Source organism: Dermochelys coriacea, chromosome 6, assembly GCF_009764565.3.
Source record: "Dermochelys coriacea isolate rDerCor1 chromosome 6, rDerCor1.pri.v4, whole genome shotgun sequence".
NCBI lineage: Eukaryota > Metazoa > Chordata > Testudines > Dermochelyidae > Dermochelys > Dermochelys coriacea.
This window is the reverse complement of record NC_050073.1, coordinates 6,067,408-6,087,054: the sequence shown is the minus strand read 5'-3', so window position 1 is coordinate 6,087,054 and position 19,647 is coordinate 6,067,408. Positions and strand designations below refer to the sequence as shown.

The following is a 19,647-nucleotide window of genomic DNA, read 5'->3' as shown; positions in this document are numbered from 1 at the left end:
TATTCCGTCCCAGAGACCTCTTGAGACTTTGGAAAACTCCAGTTTTCCCGTGTAAAACACTTTGTGTTGTCCCAGTTGGTGTTAGACCTGTGGGGTCATGGAGTGAACCTCAGCTCCAGTCAGTAACCTACCTCCACAAGCTACTTTCCATGGGCTCCCTGCCCTGTGCTCCTTTGGCCAGCTTTGCATGACTCCATGCTCCTTCCATCAGCACTCTTAGCTGTGTGCAGAAATTAGGGATGTAAAAGGTAAAGTGATTACCCGGTAAGCATAGTCTTACCTATTAATCCCCGCGTCAGCCGGAGCGGGCCCAGCTGTACTGATCAGCTGCAGCAGCACTGCACGGCCGGACCGGGCTCAGACACGACACCTGGCCGGAGCAGCGCTGCCCGGCTGGAGCGGGCCCAGCCAGAGTAGCACCAGCCAAAGTGGACCCAGCCAGATGGGCCCCAGCCGCGTAAACGGTTAACTGTTTAAATGACATATTTTAATCATTTGAGTGGTTAACTTTTTAAACAGTATTTACATCCCTAACAGAAATTTCCATCTACAAATCTGAACAATCTCTATGGAAAGCAGTGGTGGTTTAGAGTTAGTGAGGCCCTGTGCTCAACTTCATTTTTGGGGCCCCTCCTTGGGACCCAACCAAGAAAAAGAACATTATCTCTTATCTCCCCTCCTTTTCCATTCTTTTTTTCTTCATCCTCCTCCTATAAGTCATGGGAAGTAAATGAAAATAAAGGGAGGTACCTTGATTGTTTTTGTAGTCTATTTCATTTTTCCACAGACCACTTGAAGATCGCAGAGGGTCTCGGTGGACCACTTCATGATCTTTCCAAATATTGTTTGTACCGTTAGTTAACGATTGTAGAGCGCTTTGGCTAAGAGCCCTTTATAAAAAAAAATGTAAAAAACAGTTGGGGTGCGGGGTCTGGCCAGGACTTAGTGTGCAGGAGGGGGCTCAGGGCTGGGGCAGGAGGTTGGGGTATGGAGTGCTGACCTGGGGCAACTCCTGTTTGGTGCGAGGGGTGGTGGGAATGTGTGTGTGTGTGTGCAGGAGCTCCCGTTTGGTGCTGGGGATGGGGATGTGGAGGGGTGCAGTAGACAGGGCATGGGGTGTGGGGGTGCTAAGGATGTCTGGGGGATGCAGGAGTCAGGGAGGGCTGCGGGTTTGTGAGGGGGGTGCAGGAGTTAGGACTGGGATCGTGGGGGTGCTCCCAGTCCCCTGCCCTGAGCAGCTCATGGCAGGGAGCTGGGGGTGATATGTGTGGGGGCCCCGCCCTGCCCCAATTCCACCCCTTTCCCTAAGGCCCCTCCCCCACCTCTTCTCCGCCTCCTCCCCGAGTGCGCTGCGGCCCTTCTCCTCTCCCTCCTCTCCCTCCTTCCCGGAGCGACCTGAGCACCAGCAAACAGCTGTTCAGCAGCAGGGGAAGCATTGGGAGGGAGGGGAAGGGGAAGAGGGAAAGGGAGGGACAGGAACGCAGCATGCTCTGGGGAGGAGGCAGGGAGGAGGGAGCTTGGCTGCCGGTGGGTGCGGAGCCTGCAGCAGGACCAAGCTTCTGCCCTCGCAACTGCCCGGCCCTAGGGTACCCTGTTGTTGGGGGGCCCTGTGCCAGGGCACCCTGTGTTTCACTGTAAATCTGTCTCTGATGGAAAGTCTCTTTCCACTCCTGGGTGGCTCCTTGGAGAGCAGTTCATCACAGAGACATATACAGTGATTTGACTCATTTGCGTAGTCTGTGGGCGTGGCTAACAGCAGAGAACAGTTGAGGAAAGAACACGAACAACTCAACGCACGTCTGTGCCAGAGCTTGACTTTTCCCTACACGTCAATAATTACATCAGTGATGTCATTTCATATGCGATACTCATGGAGGAATTCTGTGCCACCTGCGCAAGCACAAACTTCATGTGCTCCACAAGTTATTTTTCACTCCAGAATAATTGATTTTGATGGAGAAGCACTGCAATTACGCCTTCCCCCCCGGGGGCTGCTGTGGCACCAGAAGAGAGGGCAGCTGGTTTATGGCTGGAGCAGCCAGCCAGAGAGGGAGGGGGTCAGAGGATACTTCACAGTGCTCTGCCCGTGGAGTCTGATTTGGAGGCAAGGAATATGGGGGAGATGGACAGAATAGGGCATACAGGTCTCCTGGGCGGAGGGTGAGGGGCACAGGACACAGGAGCTCGTGAGGTAACACTGAGGTAGGAGCAGAATGCAAGTGGGGATGCAGGGACACAGGGGGATAAAAGAGGGTTCAGGGACAGCGGGCAGATGTGCCTGAATCAATGGGAGAGCCCAAGGGTGAGACAGGGTTCCATACAGGAGGATTCCCCAGTCTCTATCAATCACTCTTCATAGAATATCAGGGTTGGAAGGACCTCAGGAGGTCATCTAGTCCAACCCCCTGCTCAAAGCAGGACCAATCCCCAACTAAATCATCCCAGCCAGGGCTTTGTCAAGCCTGACCTTAAAAACTTCTAAGGAAGGAGATTCCACCACTTCCCTAGGTAACGCATTCCAGTGTTTCACCACCCTCCTAGTGAAAAAGTTTTTCCTAATATCCAACCTAAACCTCCCCCACTGCAACTTGAGACCATTACTCCTCGTTCTGTCATCTGCTACCACTGAGAACAGTCTAGATCCATCCTCTTTGGAACCCCCTTTCAGGTTGTTGAAAGCAGCTATCAAATCCCCCCTCATTCTTCTCTTCCACAGACTAAACAATCCCAGTTCCCTCAGCCTCTCCTCATAAGTCATGTGTTCCAGTCCCCTAATCATTTTTGTTGCCCTCCACTGGACTCTTTCCAATTTTTCCACATCCTTTTTGTAGTGTGGGGACCAAAACTGGACACACTACTCCAGGTGTGGCCTCACCAATGTCGAATAGAGGGGAATGATCACGTCCCTCGCTCTGCTGGCAATGCCCCTACTAATATATCCCAAAATGCCATTGGCCTTCTTGGCAACAAGGGCACACTGTTGACTCATATCCAGCTTCCTGTCCACTGTAACCCCAGGTCCTTTTCTGCAAAACTGCTGCCGAGCCATTCGGTCCCTAGTCTGTAGCGGTGCATGGGATTCTTCCATCCTAAGTGTAGGACTCTGCACTTGTCCTTGTTGAACCTCATCAGATTTCTTTTGGCCCAATCCTCTAATTTGTCTAGGTCCCTCTGTATCCTATCCCTACCCGCCAGCGTATCTACCTCTCCTCCCAGTTTACTGTCATCTGCAAACTTGCTGAGGGTGCAATCCACACCATCCTCCAGATCATTTATGAAGATATTGAACAAAACTGGCCCGAGGACCAACCCTTGGGGCACTCCACTTGATACTGGCTGCCAACTAGACATGGAGCCATTGATCACTACCCCCGTTGAGCCCAACAATCTAGTCAACTTTCTATCCACCTTAAAGTCCATTCATCCAGCCCATACTTCTTTAACTTGCTGGCAAGAATACTGTGGGAGACCGTGTCAAAAGCTTTGCTAAAGTCAAGGAACAACACGTCCACTGCTTTCCCTTCATCCACAGAGCCAGTTATCTTGTCATAGAAGGCAATTAGATTAGTCAGGCATGACTTGTCCTTGGTTAATCCATGCTGACTGTTCCTGATCACTTTCCTCTTCTCTAAGTGCTTCCCCTCTCTCCACAAATCCCCCTCTTCCATACTTCTCCCACCCACACCCAACAACTCTCAAAGTTCACTCCAGGCTCCTTCCCAGCAATTACTTCCCTCTCCCTCAGCTTCTCCATTACACCTGGCTCTCTCAAGCCTTTGCACTGCTTCTGAGGGATGCGGGAAATACGTTTTGATATTGTAGTTTACATGTGTTAAAAGGCTAGTAAGGAATCTATTTGTAAAAAATCACTTCCTGAATCTTTTTTGTCGTCTGTTGTTTGTATTGTTGCAAACATAGTTGCTCATAAGTAGTTTGAAATAAATTACCAAAATAATTGAAACTAGAGTGATTATATTGTGTTATTTTGACAAAATATGCAGAATTTTAAAATATGGTGTGCAGAATTTTTTTTTTTTTGGCATAGAATTCTCCAAGGAGTAATGCAAAACTCTCTGTGTGCACTTGCCAGTCACACAGTTCATCAGGTCTCAGATCAGATCAATCCATGCTGAGACAGGACAGCAAATCCCAGCTTCAGATGTCACCCAAGAGTCACTCCTTGGCTAAAACCGAGGCAGCTGTGGGGGGAAGTTTCTGATTCAGTCCCATCTAGATGGGGGGAGAGGGAATTGTCCTGGCTGCCTCACAGCTATATGTGTTGTGGGGAGTTTGACAGGGAGACCCCTGGCTGGACCCCACCTAGATGCAGGGGCTCCCTAATGGAGTAGGCTGTGACCATCTACTCTAAAATCCCCCCACCTCTCTGCTCTTCCCCATACTGCTTAGTCAAGTCCCCTTCCGTGCCCCATACAGTCTCTGCTGGGCATCATGGGGACAGGACCATGCCCTGGTCTGATTCTGCTGGCACTGTGCCAGGCCCACCAGCTGCCAGAAGCCCCTCGGGCCCTGGTGGTGGCAGAAGGGCAAGTCAAGTTGAGAGTCAACTGGTGCCAGGTGAGGTTGCCCAAGTGAGCAAAGCATTTGCCACAGTCAGCACACCTGTATAACTGCTCCCCGCTGGGAATGCATTGGTGTATTCTCAGGTATTAGCTCAGTGCAAAGTTCTTTCTGCAGACAGTGCATTGGAATGGCCGTTCCTTGGGGTGCATGCACTGGTGTTGGGTCAGCTGTTAGCATTGTTGAACCTCTTACCACAGTTGGCACAGCGGTTCAGCTGCTCCCCGGTGTGTGTGTGTGTATGTGCGCTGATGTTTGGTCAATGCACTGGCATTGGTAAAGCTTTTGCTGCAATCGTCACAGCGGTACGGCCGCTCCCCTGTGTGTGCGCGCTGGTGTATTCTGAGGTGTGCAATCTGTGCATAGCCCTTTCCGCAGTCGGTGCAGCGATATGGCCGTTCCCCAGTGTGTGTACGCTGGTGTATTCTCAGCTTTGAGCTCTCTGCAAAGCTCTTGCCACAGTCGGTGCAGTGATGCGGCCGCATCCCGGTGTGCATGCGGTGGTGCATTCTCAGGGTTGAGCTCTGTGCAAAGTCTTTGCCGCAGTCGGTGCAGTGGTGCGGCCGCTCCCCTGTGTGCAGACGCTGGTGTATTCTCAGTGTTGAGCTCGTCGCAAAGCTCCTCCCACAGTCGGTGCAGCTGTATGGCCGCTCCCCGGTGTGCGTGCGCTGGTGTATTCTCAGGTGTGCAATCTGTGCATAGCCCTTTCCACAGTCAACACAGTGATACGGTCGTTCCCCGGTGTGCGTGTGCTGGTGTGTTCTCAGCTTTGAGCTCTCTGCAAAGCTCTTGCCACAGTCAGTGCAGCAGTGCGGCCGCTCCCCGCTGTGTGCGCGCTGGTGTCTTCTCAGGTGTGCAAGCTGTGCAAAGCCCTTGCCACAGTCAGCACAGCGATATGGCCGCTCCCCAGTGTGTGTGCGCTGATGTCTACTCAGATTTGAGCTCGATGCAAAGCCCTTGCCACACTCAGCACAGCGGTGCGGCCGCTCCCCAGTGTGCATGTGCTGGTGTGATCTCAGATCTGAGATCTGTGCAAAGCCCTTGCCACAGTCAGCACAGCGATATGGCCGCTCCCCAGTATGCGTGCGCTGATGTACTCTCAGCTTTGAGCTGTGTGCAAAACCCTTGTTACAATCAGCACAGCAATACGACTGCTCCCTGATGTGCGTGTGCTGATTCTGGGTCAGTGTGCTGGCATTGTTGAGCCTCTGACCAGAGTTGGCACAGCAATACGGCTGCTCCCCAGTGTGCGTGCGCTGGTGCTGGTTCAGTGCAGAGGGATTGCTGAACCTCTTGCCGCAGTCGATGCACTGGTGGGGACACCGGCCCATGGGGAATCTCTGGCTGAGTCTACCCAGGAAATGAACTGTATCCAGCATATTGACCCCCGTGTGGGCTGTGGGATCCTGCTCTCCTTCTGTGCTGTCCCTGCATTCAGACTGTGTCCTCGTTTCTCCCGGGATCCCGTGCCCTGCTGGAGAGAGCAGAGGCCATTTTGGTGTTAGCTCATCATTAGGGATGCAGGTTTGCCAAGGAAGGAAAAATGTCACAGATAGAGCGATTTCCCCATTTCCAGGTGACTGTTTTTGGGATTTGCACCTCTGCCTGCAATGGCGGTTCCTCTCCCACAGGGCTGGACCCAATGCTTCGCTCCAGATATTGAGACCTGGCCTGTGGGTTTACAGTGCCACTCACATTTGCCCCTCACCCCAGTCATGATAGTGGGGGAAAGGGCCAAACTTCAGTGAATGGCATTGCCACCCACATCCACTCCAGCCTACCCCAACTGTTAGGATACAGATATGCAGGCCTGCCTGCAAAGGCCTATACTTTAAGAATTTAGGTATATGTTTATCATTTAGCTAGTTATAGAGGTATAAAAGAAAGAATCTGTGTAAGGGCCTTCTCTCACAAAAAACTTCAAAACCAGACTCCAACGAGAGACGCTGAATTGGAATTAACTTGCAAACTGGACACCATTAAATTAGGCTTGAATAAAGACTGGGAGTGGATGGGTCATTAAACAAAGTAACACTATTATCCCATGCTTATTTTCCCCCCTACTGTTACTCACACCTTCTTGACAACTGTTAGAAATGGACCATCCTGATTATGGCTACAAAAGGTTTTTTTCTCCTGCTGACAATAGCTCACCTTAATTGATCACTCTCATTATAGTGTGTATGGCAACACCCATTTTTTCATGTTCTCTCTGTGTGTGTATATATAGCTATATTTTCCTACTGTATTTTCCACTGCATGCATCCGATGAAGTGAGTTTTAGCCCACGAAAACTTATGCTCAAATAAATTTGTTAGTCTCTAAGGTGCCACAACTCCTCCTGTTCTTTTTTCTCTCACTGTGACAGTCTGAGGCCCTGTTCTTTAGGCTAAGGCCTTTGGCTAAGCAGCAGGGGCAGCCATAAGCTGGGAAGCGACCGGTCACCTCCTCACATTCCAACCTAGTCATATTGAAAGAAGGTGCTAGTGGGCTGTTAGGAATACAATCCTGTGCTAATAATGCCTATCACCACCAGAGAAAGATGGTTAAAGAAAAATTAGTTTGTCTAGCAAGAAATCACTTCTCAATAGTTCTGGTTGTGAAACCCTCATTTCTGTAAGTTTTATCTTTAGGGCTCCACTTTTCTATTGTTAATCTGTCTGGTTCTCGAATTCTTTCTGTCTGCTGTATAATTAATTTTGCTAGATGTAAGTTAATTAGGATAGTGACATATAATTGGTTAGAGAATTATGTTACAGTATGTTCGGATTGGTTAGATAGATTTCAGTAAAATGATTGGCTAAGGTATAGCTGAGAATATTACAATATAAATTAGGGGCAAAGAGGAAGTAAATTGGGATTCAAAAATAAGGAACAAGGAACTTCTATTTAAGCTTGCTGGAAGTTCACCCCAGTAAACATCGAATTGTTTGCACCTTCGGACATTGTTGCTCTCTGTTTATGCGAGAAGGACCAGGGAAGTGAGAGGGTGAAGGAATAAGCTCTCTAAACACCAACCACTCTGCACCAGGCTGGGATTAGGCTTGCAGTACTGCGGGGAGCGTACTTCTTTGGGTGGCAAGTGCCTCTGGGCAGGGCAAGGAGGGGAGCAGGTATTATTAAAAATCTTCAAGCAGTCACAGTAAATTTTGTGACCTGTGACTTTAACTAAATGTATTGAAACTGCTCCATAATTTGAGACAAAATACTGTGAAAATCTGCAGCCTGACTCATGTTGGTTCTACCCTATGTTGTTTGTGCAGCGCTTAGCACCTGCTCCCATGTGTGCCATGCACCTCTTGGGTCTTGTTTTATTCGTAAACTGCCCAGGATCCAGGCAGTGCCCTGACCCAGGACTAGGGCCCCTCGGTGCTCATGCAGTTGAAACAGGGTCCATGGTTTGTTTTCAATCTGATTTTGGTTTCATTTCAAACAGAGGTTTTTATTTACATGGTGCTGGTTCTTCACTTTCTCCTGTTTTATAGCATGAGAGCTATTCCCCAGCGTTTGTGCTGTTTTAACAATACTGGTTTCAATATAGTTCAGTTGAGGGGCTACAATCCCCTCCTGTGGACAAAAGTAGCTGCTTAGCACAACGTAGCTTATTCCTCAGCTTGACATTTGTTTCATTCTTTGTGCAAAACTAAATCTAAACTAAAATACTCAAAAAGGTTGGGATTTTTTTTGGGGGGGGGAGAGAAGGGGGTTGAGGGGATGCCAAGTCACTCAGGGTTTGTGTGCTGTAACCTCAAAAACATTTTTTGTCTTGTTTTACAACCTGATCCATGGTACTGCTGAGCTGGAAGGGGTGAATGGCTGCTACTCGGTAGGCCTTTGAGCTACAGACAGTCAGAGAGCCCATTCAGGCTGAGGGCTGTGCTAAGCATGGACACTGAAGTAATGTAAGTGACCATGATTTTGTGCCACTGAGATAGCAGGAGAAGAGGGGATGTGACAAAGGCCATTCCACCCCCTCTCCCTCACACCCAGCCCATACACCAGCTTACTCCAAGTTGTGCCACTCAGGATGATTTCCTCTGGCCCCCATGTGCGTCCGCGCCCCCGGCAGCAGCTGTCTGGAACGCGGGGCAGTTTTAGAGCATTACAGTGAAGCACTACAGGTGCCTGAGACCTACTCTACAAAATGGCGTCCTCCACCTAGACGTGACCTTGCACTCTTCCTACGTGATTGATCCTGTCTTGAGACAAACTGGAGAGCGTCTAGAGGAAGGCAATGAAAATGATTAGGGAGCTGGGGCACATGACTTATGAGGAGAGGCTGAGGCAACTGGGCTTATTTAGTCAGCAGAAGAGAAGAGTGAGGGGAGATTTGATAGCAGCCTTCAACTACCTGAAGGGGGTTCTAAAGAGGATTGAACTCAGCTGTTCTCAGTGGTGGCAGATGACAGAACAAGGAGCAATGGTCTCAAGTTACAGTGGGGGAGGTCTAGGTTGGATATCAGGAAACGCTATTTCACTAGGAGGGTGGTGAGGCACTGGAATGGGTTACCTAGGGAGGTGGTGGAATCTCCATCCTTGGAGGTTTTTAAGGCCTGGCTTGACAAAGTTGGTTTAGTTGGTGTTGGTCCTGCTTTGAGCAGGGGATTGAACTAGATGACCTCCTGAGGTCTCTTCCAACCCTAATATTCTATGACTCACCTGAAGAGGGGCTCTCAGGCCCGGAGCTTTCCCTGGTGTCCTCGGCATCACTGATCCAGAGTTCTGCCTCCCCTACCTCGATCCGGTGGATTAAGTCCGGTGTGGAACCTGAAGAGCCTGTTTGGGGGGAAAGAATCAGTTTTCTTACTGAAGTGCTGGAGGCAGCGACTCAGTTATATGTTTGTGCAGCCCAGCAAAACAGGGCCCAGATCTCGGTCAGCGTGTGGCTGCGCAGCATCTAGCATGACAGGACACTGCTCTCGGTCGCTGCTTCAGACGAAAGTGGAAGAGATCCCAGGCAGGAGAATAATGAAATAAACCTTCCCTAAGAAGAAACAACAAGGAGTCCTGTGGCACCTTAAAGATTAACACATTTATTTGGGCATAAGCATAGTAATGTAACACACCCATCTTTGCATGTGATATATATCTGCCCCCTTCAGTTTCCACTTCATGCATCTGATGAAATGGTTCCAGCCCACAATAGCTCATGCCCAAATAAATTTGTTAGTCTTTAAGTTGCCACAGGACTTCTTGTTGTTTTTGCTGAAACAGACTAACACAGTTACCCCACTGAAACTTCCTTAGAAGAGATTTCTTCCCATCTCTCACCAGGCAAGTTCAGTTCGTACTCTGAGCAGCAATGTCTATGATCCTTCTCCATATTTTGGGGGGGGCTGAGTCATGGCAGATGTCGACATGTGGTGCCATTACACAGACGTATCAATTCTTTTGCTAAGGATGCAGCATTGTTCTACTGTACGGTTGTTAAATATACTACACTGTTCATTCTTTTGGAGGAGATGGGGAGCTGTTACAAGAAGCAGGAGAGTTTTCTCCCTGCCTTATTTGTCTAACTAGAGTCAGTTCTTAAGGCAGAATTGCTGCCCTCAGTGGCTGGGCTGGGATTCCTGGAAGAGGTTGTTGCTCATGTGCTGTTTGCTACCACCGCTGTGCCAGGACTGAGGTATGTAATAAACAAGTTACACAGAGATTAGCCCCAGGCTCTGTAGCCCTGAGTTATCCTTCAACAGGAAGCTGGACTGAAAGGGGCTGACATTTACCACCATTTTGCTGCTGGGTAGCACATGGCAGCAGAGACCTTGAAGGAACCTGACATTTCACAGCTATGACTAAGCTCTGGTCTACACTAGGAGTTGAAGTCGAATTTAGCAGCGTTAAATCTATTTAACCCTGCACCTGTCCACATGACAAAGCCCTTTTTTTCGACTTAAAGGGTTCTTAAAATCTATTTCTTTACTCCATCCATGACAAGGGGATTAGCGCTGAAATCGGCCTTGCCGGGTCGAATTTGGGATACTGTGGATGCAATTAGATGGTATTGGCCTCCGGGAGCTATCCCAGAGTGCTCTGTTGTGACCACTCTGGATACCACTCTCAACTCAGATGCACTGGCCAGGCAGACAGGAAAAGGTCCGCGAACTTTTGAATTTCAATTTCCTGTTTGGCCAGCGGGGCAAGCTGCAGGTGAATGCAGAGCTCATCAGCAGAGGTGACCATGATGGAGTCCCAGAATCGCAAAAGAGCTCCGGCATGGACCGAACGGGAGGTATGGTATCTGACCATTGTGTGGGGAGAGGAATCCGTGCTATCAGAACTATGTTCCAGTTTTCGAAATACCAAAACATTTGTCAAAAAATCTCCCAGGGCATGAAGGACAGAGGCCATAACAGGGACCCGAAGCAGTGCCACGTGAAACTTAAGGAGCTGAAGCAAGCCTACCAGAAAACCAGAGAGGCAAACGGCCGCTCCGGTCAGAGCCCAAAACATGCCGCTTCTATGATGAACTGCATGCCATTTTAGGGGGTTCAGCCACCACTATCCCAGCCATGTTGTTTGACTCCTTCAATGGAGATGGAGGCAACACGGAAGCAGGTTTTGGGGACAAGGAAGATGATGAGGAGGAGGTTGTAGATAGCTCACAGCAAGCAAGCCGAGAAACCGGTTTTCCCGACAGCCAGGAACTGTTTCTTACCCTGGACCTGGAGCCAGTACCCCCCGAACCCACCCAAGGCTGCCTTCCGGACCCGGTGGAGACGGGACCTCTGGTGAGTGTACCTTTTAAAATACTATACATGGTTTAAAAGCAAGCATGTTTAATGATTAATTTGCCCTGGCATTTCCGGCTCTCCTGGATGTACTCCCAAAGCCTTTGCAAAAGGTTTCTGGGGAGGGCAGCCTTATTCCATCCACCATGGTAGGGCACTTTACCACTCCAGGCCAGTAGCACGTACTCAGGAATCATTGTAGAACAAAGCATTGCAGTGTATGTTTACTGGCGTTCAAACAACATCCTTCTTTATCTCTCTGCGTTATCCTCAGGAGAGTGAGGTCACCTAGTTGAAATAGGGTGCTTTTCTTAAGGGGACATTCAGAGGTGCCCGTTCGTGCTGGGCTGTTTGCCTGTGGCTGAACAGAAACGTTCCCAGCTCTTAGCCATGGGGAGGGGCTAGCAAAATGCGACCTTGGAACAAAAGCACATGTGCTACGTATGTAATGTTAACAGCAAGGTTTACCATGAAAGAGTGTACCCATTGTTCTATAAAATGGGTCTTTTTAAATACCACTGTCCCTTTTTTTTTTTTTCCCCTTTCCACCAGCTACATGTGTTTCAAGGATCACAGGATCTTCTCCTTCCCAGAGGCTAGTGAAGATTAGAAGGTGAAAAAAAATGCACTCACAATGAAATGTTCTCTGAGCTCATGCTGTCCTCCCACATTGACAGAGCACAGACAAATGCATAGAGGCAGACAATGTCAGAGTGCAGGAAAGCACAAAATGACCAGGAGGAGAGGTAGTGGGCTGAAGAAAGTAAGTGGCGGGCTGAAGAGAGGGCTGAAGCTGAAAGGTGGCGGAAGCGTGATGAGAGGAGGCAGGATTCAATGCTGAGGCTGCTGGAGGATCAAACTAATATGCTCCAGCATATGGTTGATCTGCAGGAAAGGCAGCAGGAGCACAGACCACCATTACAGCCCCTGTGTAACCAGCCGCCCTCCTCCCCAAGTTCCACAGTCTCCTCACTCAGACACCCAAGAACGCGGTGCGGGGGCCTCCGGCCACCCAGCCACTCCACCCCAGAGGATTGCCCAAGCAACAGAAGGCTGGCATTCAATAAGTTTTAAAGTGCCGTGTGGCCTTGTCCTTCCCACCTCCACCACCCCTCCCGGTGCTTCTCTCCTCCACCACCCCTCCCGGGCTACCTTGGCAATTATCTCCCTATTTGTGTGATGAATTAATAAAGAATGCATGAATGTGAAGCAACAATCACTTTATTGCCTTTGCAGGTGGTGATCGAAGGGAGGGTGGTTAGCTTACAGTGAAGTAGAGTGAACCAAGGGGTTGGGGGTTTCATCAAGGAGAAACAAACAGAACTTTCAAACCAGTCATGAAACTGGTTTTCAAAGCTTCTCTGATGTGCACCATGCCCTCCTGTGCTCTTCTAACCGCCCTGGTGTCTGGCTGCGTGTAATCAGCGGCCAGGAGATTTGCCTCAACCTCCCAACCCGCCATAAACGTCTCCCCCTTACTCTCACAGATATTGTGGAGCCCACAGCAGCAGTAATAACAGTGGGAATATTGGTTTTGCTGAGGTCTAACTGAGTTAGTAAACTGCACCAGCGCGCTTTTAAATGTCCAAAATGCACATTCTACCACCATTCTGCACTTGCTTAGCCTATAGTTGAACAGCTTCTGACTACTGTCCAGGCTGCCTGTGTATGGCTTCATGAGCCATGGCATTAAGGGGTAGGCTGGTCCCCAAGGAGAACTATAGGCATTTCAAAATCCCCAACGGTTATTTTCTGGTCTGGGAAGAAAGTCCCTTCCTGCAGCTTTTGAAACAGACCAGAGTTCCTGAAGATGCGAGCATCATGTACCTTTCCTGGCCATCCCACGTTGATGTTGGTGAAACGTCCCTTGTGATCCACCAGTGCTTGCAGCACTATTGAAAAGTACCCCTTGCGGTTTATGTACTTGCCAGCTTGGTGCTCCGGTGCCAAGATAGGGATATGGGTTCCGTCTATGGCCCCACCACAGTTAGGGAATCCCATTGCAGCAAAGCCATCCACTATGACCTTTCCCAGGGTCACAACCGTCGATATCAGCAGATCTTTGATTGTGTTGGCTACTTGCATCACAGCAGCCCCCACAGTAGATTTGCCCACTCCAAATTGATTCCTGACTGACGGGTAGCTGTTGGTGTTGCAAGCTTCCACAGGGCTATTGCCACTCGCTTTTCAACTGTGAGGGCTGCTCTCATCTTGGTATTCTTGCGCCTCAGGGCAGGGGAAAGCAAGTCACAAAATTCCATGAAAGTGCCCTTACACATGCGAAAGCTGGGAATCATCCCAGACCTGCAACACTATGCGGTCCCACCTGTCTGTGCTTGTTTCCCGAGCCCAGAATCGGTGTTCCACCGGATGAACCTTCCCCATTAGCACCATGATGCCCACATTGCCAGGGCCCGTGCTTTGAGAGAAGTCTGTGTGCCTGTCCTCATCACTCTCGTCACCGTGCTGACGTCGCCTACTCGCCCGGTTTCACTTTTCCAGGTTCTGGTGCTGCATATACAGCTGGATAATGCGCGTGGTGTTTAATGTGCTCCTAATTGCCAAAGTGATCCGAGCGGGCTCCATGCTTGCCATGGTTTGGCGTCTGCACAGAAAAAAGGCGCAGAACGATTGTCTGCTGTTGCTCTGACAGAGGGAGGGGCGACTGACGACATGGCTTACAGGGTTGGCTTACAGGGAATTAAAATCAACAAAGGGAGTGGCTTTACATCAAGGAGAAACAAAAACAACTGTCACACAGAATGGCCCCCTCAAGGATTGAATTCAAAACCCTGGGTTTAGCAGGCCAAAGCTCAACCCACTAAGCTATCCCTCGCTCTGATATTTCAGGCAGGACTGAATCTCCATTAAAGTTTTCAAGGTGCCCCTGGTAGTCCTCACCAAAATGATTGTCAGCCGTTGATTTCACAGAGGGAGGGGGGAGCAAATGAATACAAAACAAATCTGGTCTATTTCTTGTTTTGTTTGATTCACTCCATCTATCTTTTACATCTTTGGTTGGCAGCAGACGGTGCAATAGGACTGCTAGCCATCCTCATCTCCTGCCTGCTCACCATAAGATGGTACAATAGGACTGCCGGCAGGACTAAAGAGAATGACCTGGTCCAGTCACTCCTAATTTCATCCCTGCGCCCATGTCTGTCCAGGCTCTCCTGACCGACCTTAGCGAGGCGGCCAGGAGCACCTTGGACACGATGACGATGGTTTTCAGGCCTAATGCACCATCTGCTGCCACAAGACAATGGGTTGTTGCTGCTGTGTAGCAGTGCAGTACCACGTCTGCCAGCACCCAGGAGACATACGGTGACAGTGAGCTGATCAGGCTCCATGCTTGCCATGACATGGCGTCTGCACAGGTAACTCAGGAAAAAAGGCGCGAAACGATTGTCTGACGTTGCTTTCACGGAGGGAGGGAGGGCCTGACGACATGTACCCAGAACCACCTGCGACAACGTTTTTTAACCCATCAGGCACTGGGATCTCAAAGCAGAATTCCAATGGGCAGTGGAGACTGCGGGAACTGTGGGATAGCTACCCACAGTGCAACACTCTGGAAGTCGACGCTAGCCTCGCTACTGTGGAAGCCCTCCGCCAAGTTAACGCACTTAGAGCATTTTGTGTGGGGACACACACAAGCGACTATATAAAAGCGATTTCTAAAAAAACGACTTCTATATATTCGACCTAATTTCGTAGAGCAGTCATACTCTAAAAGAAGGGAAATTGGTCCTTACCCAGGGAAACAAGGGCCCGGTAATTCCTCAGCATCTGGTCCCGGTACAGCTGCTTCTCTGGCCGGGATAAGAGCTCCCACTCCTCCCGGGTGAAATACAGAGCCACGTCCTCAAACGCCACCCGGAGCTGCTGGCACAAGCGTTACACACTCAGCCCCTTCCGCCCCAGCCCCAGCCCCAGCCCCAGCCCGGGGGCTCAGCAGGGGACGCGGTTTCTAGGGGAGCGACTCCCAGGAAGCCCCAGCCCAGCAGCTGTGAGCCAGGGAGACCCCCCCGCACAGCCCCCCCGGGACTCGGGCCCTGCTGGCCGGGGACAGGAGTCGCCCTCGGCTCCCCACGGGGCTCTGGGGCGGGGCGCTGGGAAGGGCCCGAGTCCCGGGGCAGGGAACAGGCCCCGCCCCCCGGCCGGAGGCCCCGCCCCCGCCTGCTGCTCAGCCCCGCCCCCGCCCCGGGCGCCTCGGGGCTCCTCGGCCCGGCCGGGGCCTCGCTCGGGGGAAGGGGCCGCGCCCGGCTCCGCGTGTCCGCCCGGCCAGGGGCCCCCAGAGCCGCTCCCCGGCCCCCGCGCTCCGGCTGCTGCAGCCCCCAGCCCCGGGGTCACTAGCGCGGGAGGGACCCGGGCCCCGGCCCCCCTCGGCCCCCCGCCGGGACCAGCCCGTGCCCGGCCGGGGAGTCCCCGCCCCGCGTCCTACCCGCGCCGGCCCCGCTGCCGCCATCGCCGGGCTCGGCCCCGGCCGCTTCCTCCGCCCGGGCAGCGACTTCCCGCCCCGCGGCTGCCGCCTCCCGCCCGGCCCCGCGCCTGCGCCGCCAGCTCCAGCAGCCGGGGGGGTGCCCAGCGCAGGGACCTTCCGGCCCCGCCCCCCGGACTCCTGGGTCCTGAGTCCGGCCGAGGGGGCGCTCGCGGCACCTGTTCCCCCGGGCTGGGCGTGGGGCCCCGCTGTGCCGCGGGGAGCGGGGAGCCCGGACGCCTGGGTCCTCCCCCGGCTCTGGGAGGGGAGCGGGGACTAGTGGGCACGAGCGGGCCCCGGCCAGGCTGCGCAGCGTGGGAGTGTCGCAGTAACACCCGGGTCGGGCTGTGTGGTGTGTGTGTGTTGCTCGGCTGTGTGGTGTTGGTGCGTGTGTCACAGGAGATCACACCCCGGGCTGTGTGTGGTGGGTGTGTCTGAGCCGCGCTCGCTCTGTCTATGCGCGATACAGGCAAGGGGCGGGACTGGAGCAGTTGGTATTGGGGGGTGCCGAGAGCCAGTGAACCAAACCGTAACCCCTGTATGTATTGGAAACCACGTCAAACCAGGGGGTGTCATAGCACCCCAATTCTAGCGCCTATGGTTCCAGAAGCGCTCACATGGCTGTAGTGTGTGTGTTTCAGGAGCTCACCCCCATGTCCCTGTCCAGCGCCATGGGGAGGGCAGCTGCCCCATACAGATTCTGTGTGTGACAAAGCCCCAGTCAGAGGAGGCTCTACAGAGTCCAGCCTTGACCATTACCACTGACCCTGTTGCCACAACCCCAGCACCCCCAACCTCTGTCAGCCCAAGGCCAGCACCATCCCTGGCTGGTGGAGAAGAGGATGCTGGTCTGTGGGGTAGTGTCTCTCCCATTCTTATCCTTTCTCCACTGGACCTGTCTTCTGTCCCACAGAACCTCCCCTAAGGTGGCTGGGTCTCTGTCCCCCTCTAGCAACTGCTTCACATAAGAGGGAGGAAGTCCAGTCCCTGTGGTTCATGCAGTTGGAGGTAACAGCTAACGGAGGCCAAAGAGGGGCAGGTGGTTTAGGGCAGGGAGGGTCACCAGGGGCCTCAGGATGCCTGGGTTCTCTCCCTGTCTCTGGGAGGGCAGGGGAGGCTGGTGCGTTATAGCAGTAGGGCCTGGGAGCCGGGACTGCCCTGGAATGGGATCCCAGCCGTGTCTACCCCTCTCTGTGCTATTTCTAAGGAGGGCCCAACTCTGATCTGAACACCAACCAGGCCAGCATTATCGAGCAGTGCCAGAGCAAGAGCATGCCCAAAGCATCCACTGTGATGGCCATCAAGAGAGGGGTACATAGCTGGGTCCTAACAGCCCAGCTCAGGGGACAGAGGGGCTCATGGACTGCAGTCTTGCTGCATTCTCTGGGCCAGGACAGGACATGTGGAGGAGCTTCAGAGCCTTGAATGAGGGAACGAGGCTGGGCTTGTGGCTATGGGGCTGGGCTGGGCTACAGGACTCCTGGTTTCTATTGCTAGCTCTGCCACTTGCTCCCTCTGTGACCTTGGACAAATCACTTAGGTTCTCAACCAGGGGTGTCCTTGGGGTACGCAGAAGTCTTCCAGGGGATACACCATCTCATCTAGATGGAAGCCTAGTTTTACAAAAGGCTACATAGAAAGCACACGCAAAGTCAGTACAAACTAAACTTTCATACTGACAATGACTTGTTTATACCACTCTATATTATACACTGAAATATAAGTGTAATTTATAGTGCAATTGATTTAGTTTGTAATTATATGACCAAAATGAGGAAGTACGCATTTTCTCAGTACTTGTGTGCTGGGACACTTTTGTGTTTTTATGTCTGATTTTCTAAGCATATCGTTTTTAAGTGAGGTGAAACTTGGGCATACGTAAGAGAAATCAAGAGTGCTGAAGGGGGTACAGTAGTCTGGGAAGGTTGAGAGCCACTGACTTAGGTTATAAGGAATAGGCAGACTGGATCAGACCAGAGGCCTGTCCACTCCAGTGCCCTGTTTCCAGCATCAGAGGCTACAGAGGAGGTGTAAGAACCCCGCAGTAACAGATTTGGGGATAATCATCCTGTGCTAGGTCTCATCTTGGTCTGTAATACTTACAGTCAGCTCAAGTCTTGGAGCAGAAAGTTTAATATCCCTGCCATGGTTGTATGCATTAACTAGTCCAGGTCTAGAAGTTCTTGTGGTCCATAGAAATATCCGGTCCCTCTTTGAATGTTGCTAAGTTTTTGCCATCTGTAACATCCTGTGGCAGTGAGTTCCACCGGATAATCACCCATTGTGTGAAAAAATATTTCCTATCATCAGCTTTGAATTTCCCACCTTATACATCACTGAACATCCTCTACGCCTTGTGTTATGCATAGAGATGATTGGGAAATACAGTGTCCATCCTGTGGGAAATTCTGACACTTCTGAATTTTTAGTGGAAAGAAAATTTAAGAAAAGTGTCAGAGTAACTTAATTTATGGAAATGAGCTGGTGTACATTATTCCCTTTAAAGGAATAACAAATTTAGTATTTCTGGACTGTCTGGGAGAGGGTTGGACATGACAGAACATACATTTCTGAGAGAAAATCTGGGATTGGGAGTATGTTGGTGTCACCCTGCAATAATCCAGGCTGGTGAGAAAAGCAAGGTGTGGCTGGCTGACTGCAGAAGGAAGCTCAGGGCAGTTCAGGAAGGGGGGGGTTAACAGAGGGGCTCGGGGAGCCCACAGGAAGCTGGACAGACCAGGGGCAATGGGGGGATGGCTGGGAAGCCTGGAGGAGTCATTAGGGGTCAGGGGGATGGCTGGGTAGACTGGGGAAGGCAGCAGGGAACCAGGATGATGGGGATGTGCATGGGGAGCCTGGGGAAGGCAGAAGGCTAAGGGGGGATTGCCAGGGCTGTGGGAAGGCAGCGGGGCCAAGGCAATGGGGAGGTGGGTGAGGAGCCGGGAGAGGCAGAGGGAGCCTGGGGAAATGGGAAGATGAGGGGAATACAAGAGCAGTTCCCCTGAAACTGACAATATTTTATTTCATTTTTTCTTAAGCCCTTACCCGGCAGAGTACTTCAGTGTGCTTAAGTCCAAAGCACTTGAGCAGTTCCGTTGATTTCAGTGGGAGTACTCACATGCTTATAATTGAGCATAAGTTTAAGATTTTGCTGGATTTGGGCCTTAATGTTGGAATATATTATAATGAGTAATAACTAAGAACTGGAAAGTCACACTATTAAACTCTGTAACATTAATAGCACAAGTGGGTCAGTTGTGAAACTTTGATCCAAATTCAAGTTCCTAAACTTCAGATCCAAACCCAAGTCACTTCACAAGAGTGTTGGATTTGAGTTCTGAAGTGGGCTCATCATAAAAATAAACATGAGCTGTTCAGTTGAAATCTGCACCTAGATCTGATCTTCTTCGTCTTTGTGCTGGGTGGCGCAGCCTGGTCACTCTGCTGGGCAACACTGGCGTGGACCAATGAGGAAATGACCCGTGGTCATGGCAAAATCTTGGAACATCCAACGACGATATGAGTTGTCTCCACTCTCATTGTCCAATGAGGCTATCGCAATCCAGAGTGTAATCCAGACCAGTGCAGGGCGGTGTCACCACCTGTCCTGTAACCTGGAGGGCCTAGTAATGCTTTGCTATTGTTGCTCCCAACCCAGACCACTCACAAACAGCGTCCAGCCTTCCGGCCTTACCCCAAGTGTCTGTGTGTAGCTGCTGCCTGCCGGCCACGCTCCGCTCACACTCTGGCTTTCACAGCCTTGGTTATTAGTGCAGGGTGATCCCAACCCACTCCCAGGCCCAGATTTCCCCCCCAAAATGTGTGTCCTGAACTGTCCAGCCTTTTCCTGGACAGTCCTGA

The 19,647-nt window shown here is 51.4% G+C and overlaps 1 pseudogene; it reads right to left on the bottom strand.

The window, feature by feature from the left end:
* Positions 1-19,647, bottom strand: part of LOC119856888 — a 113,131-nt pseudogene that overhangs the window by 25,263 nt on the left and 68,221 nt on the right.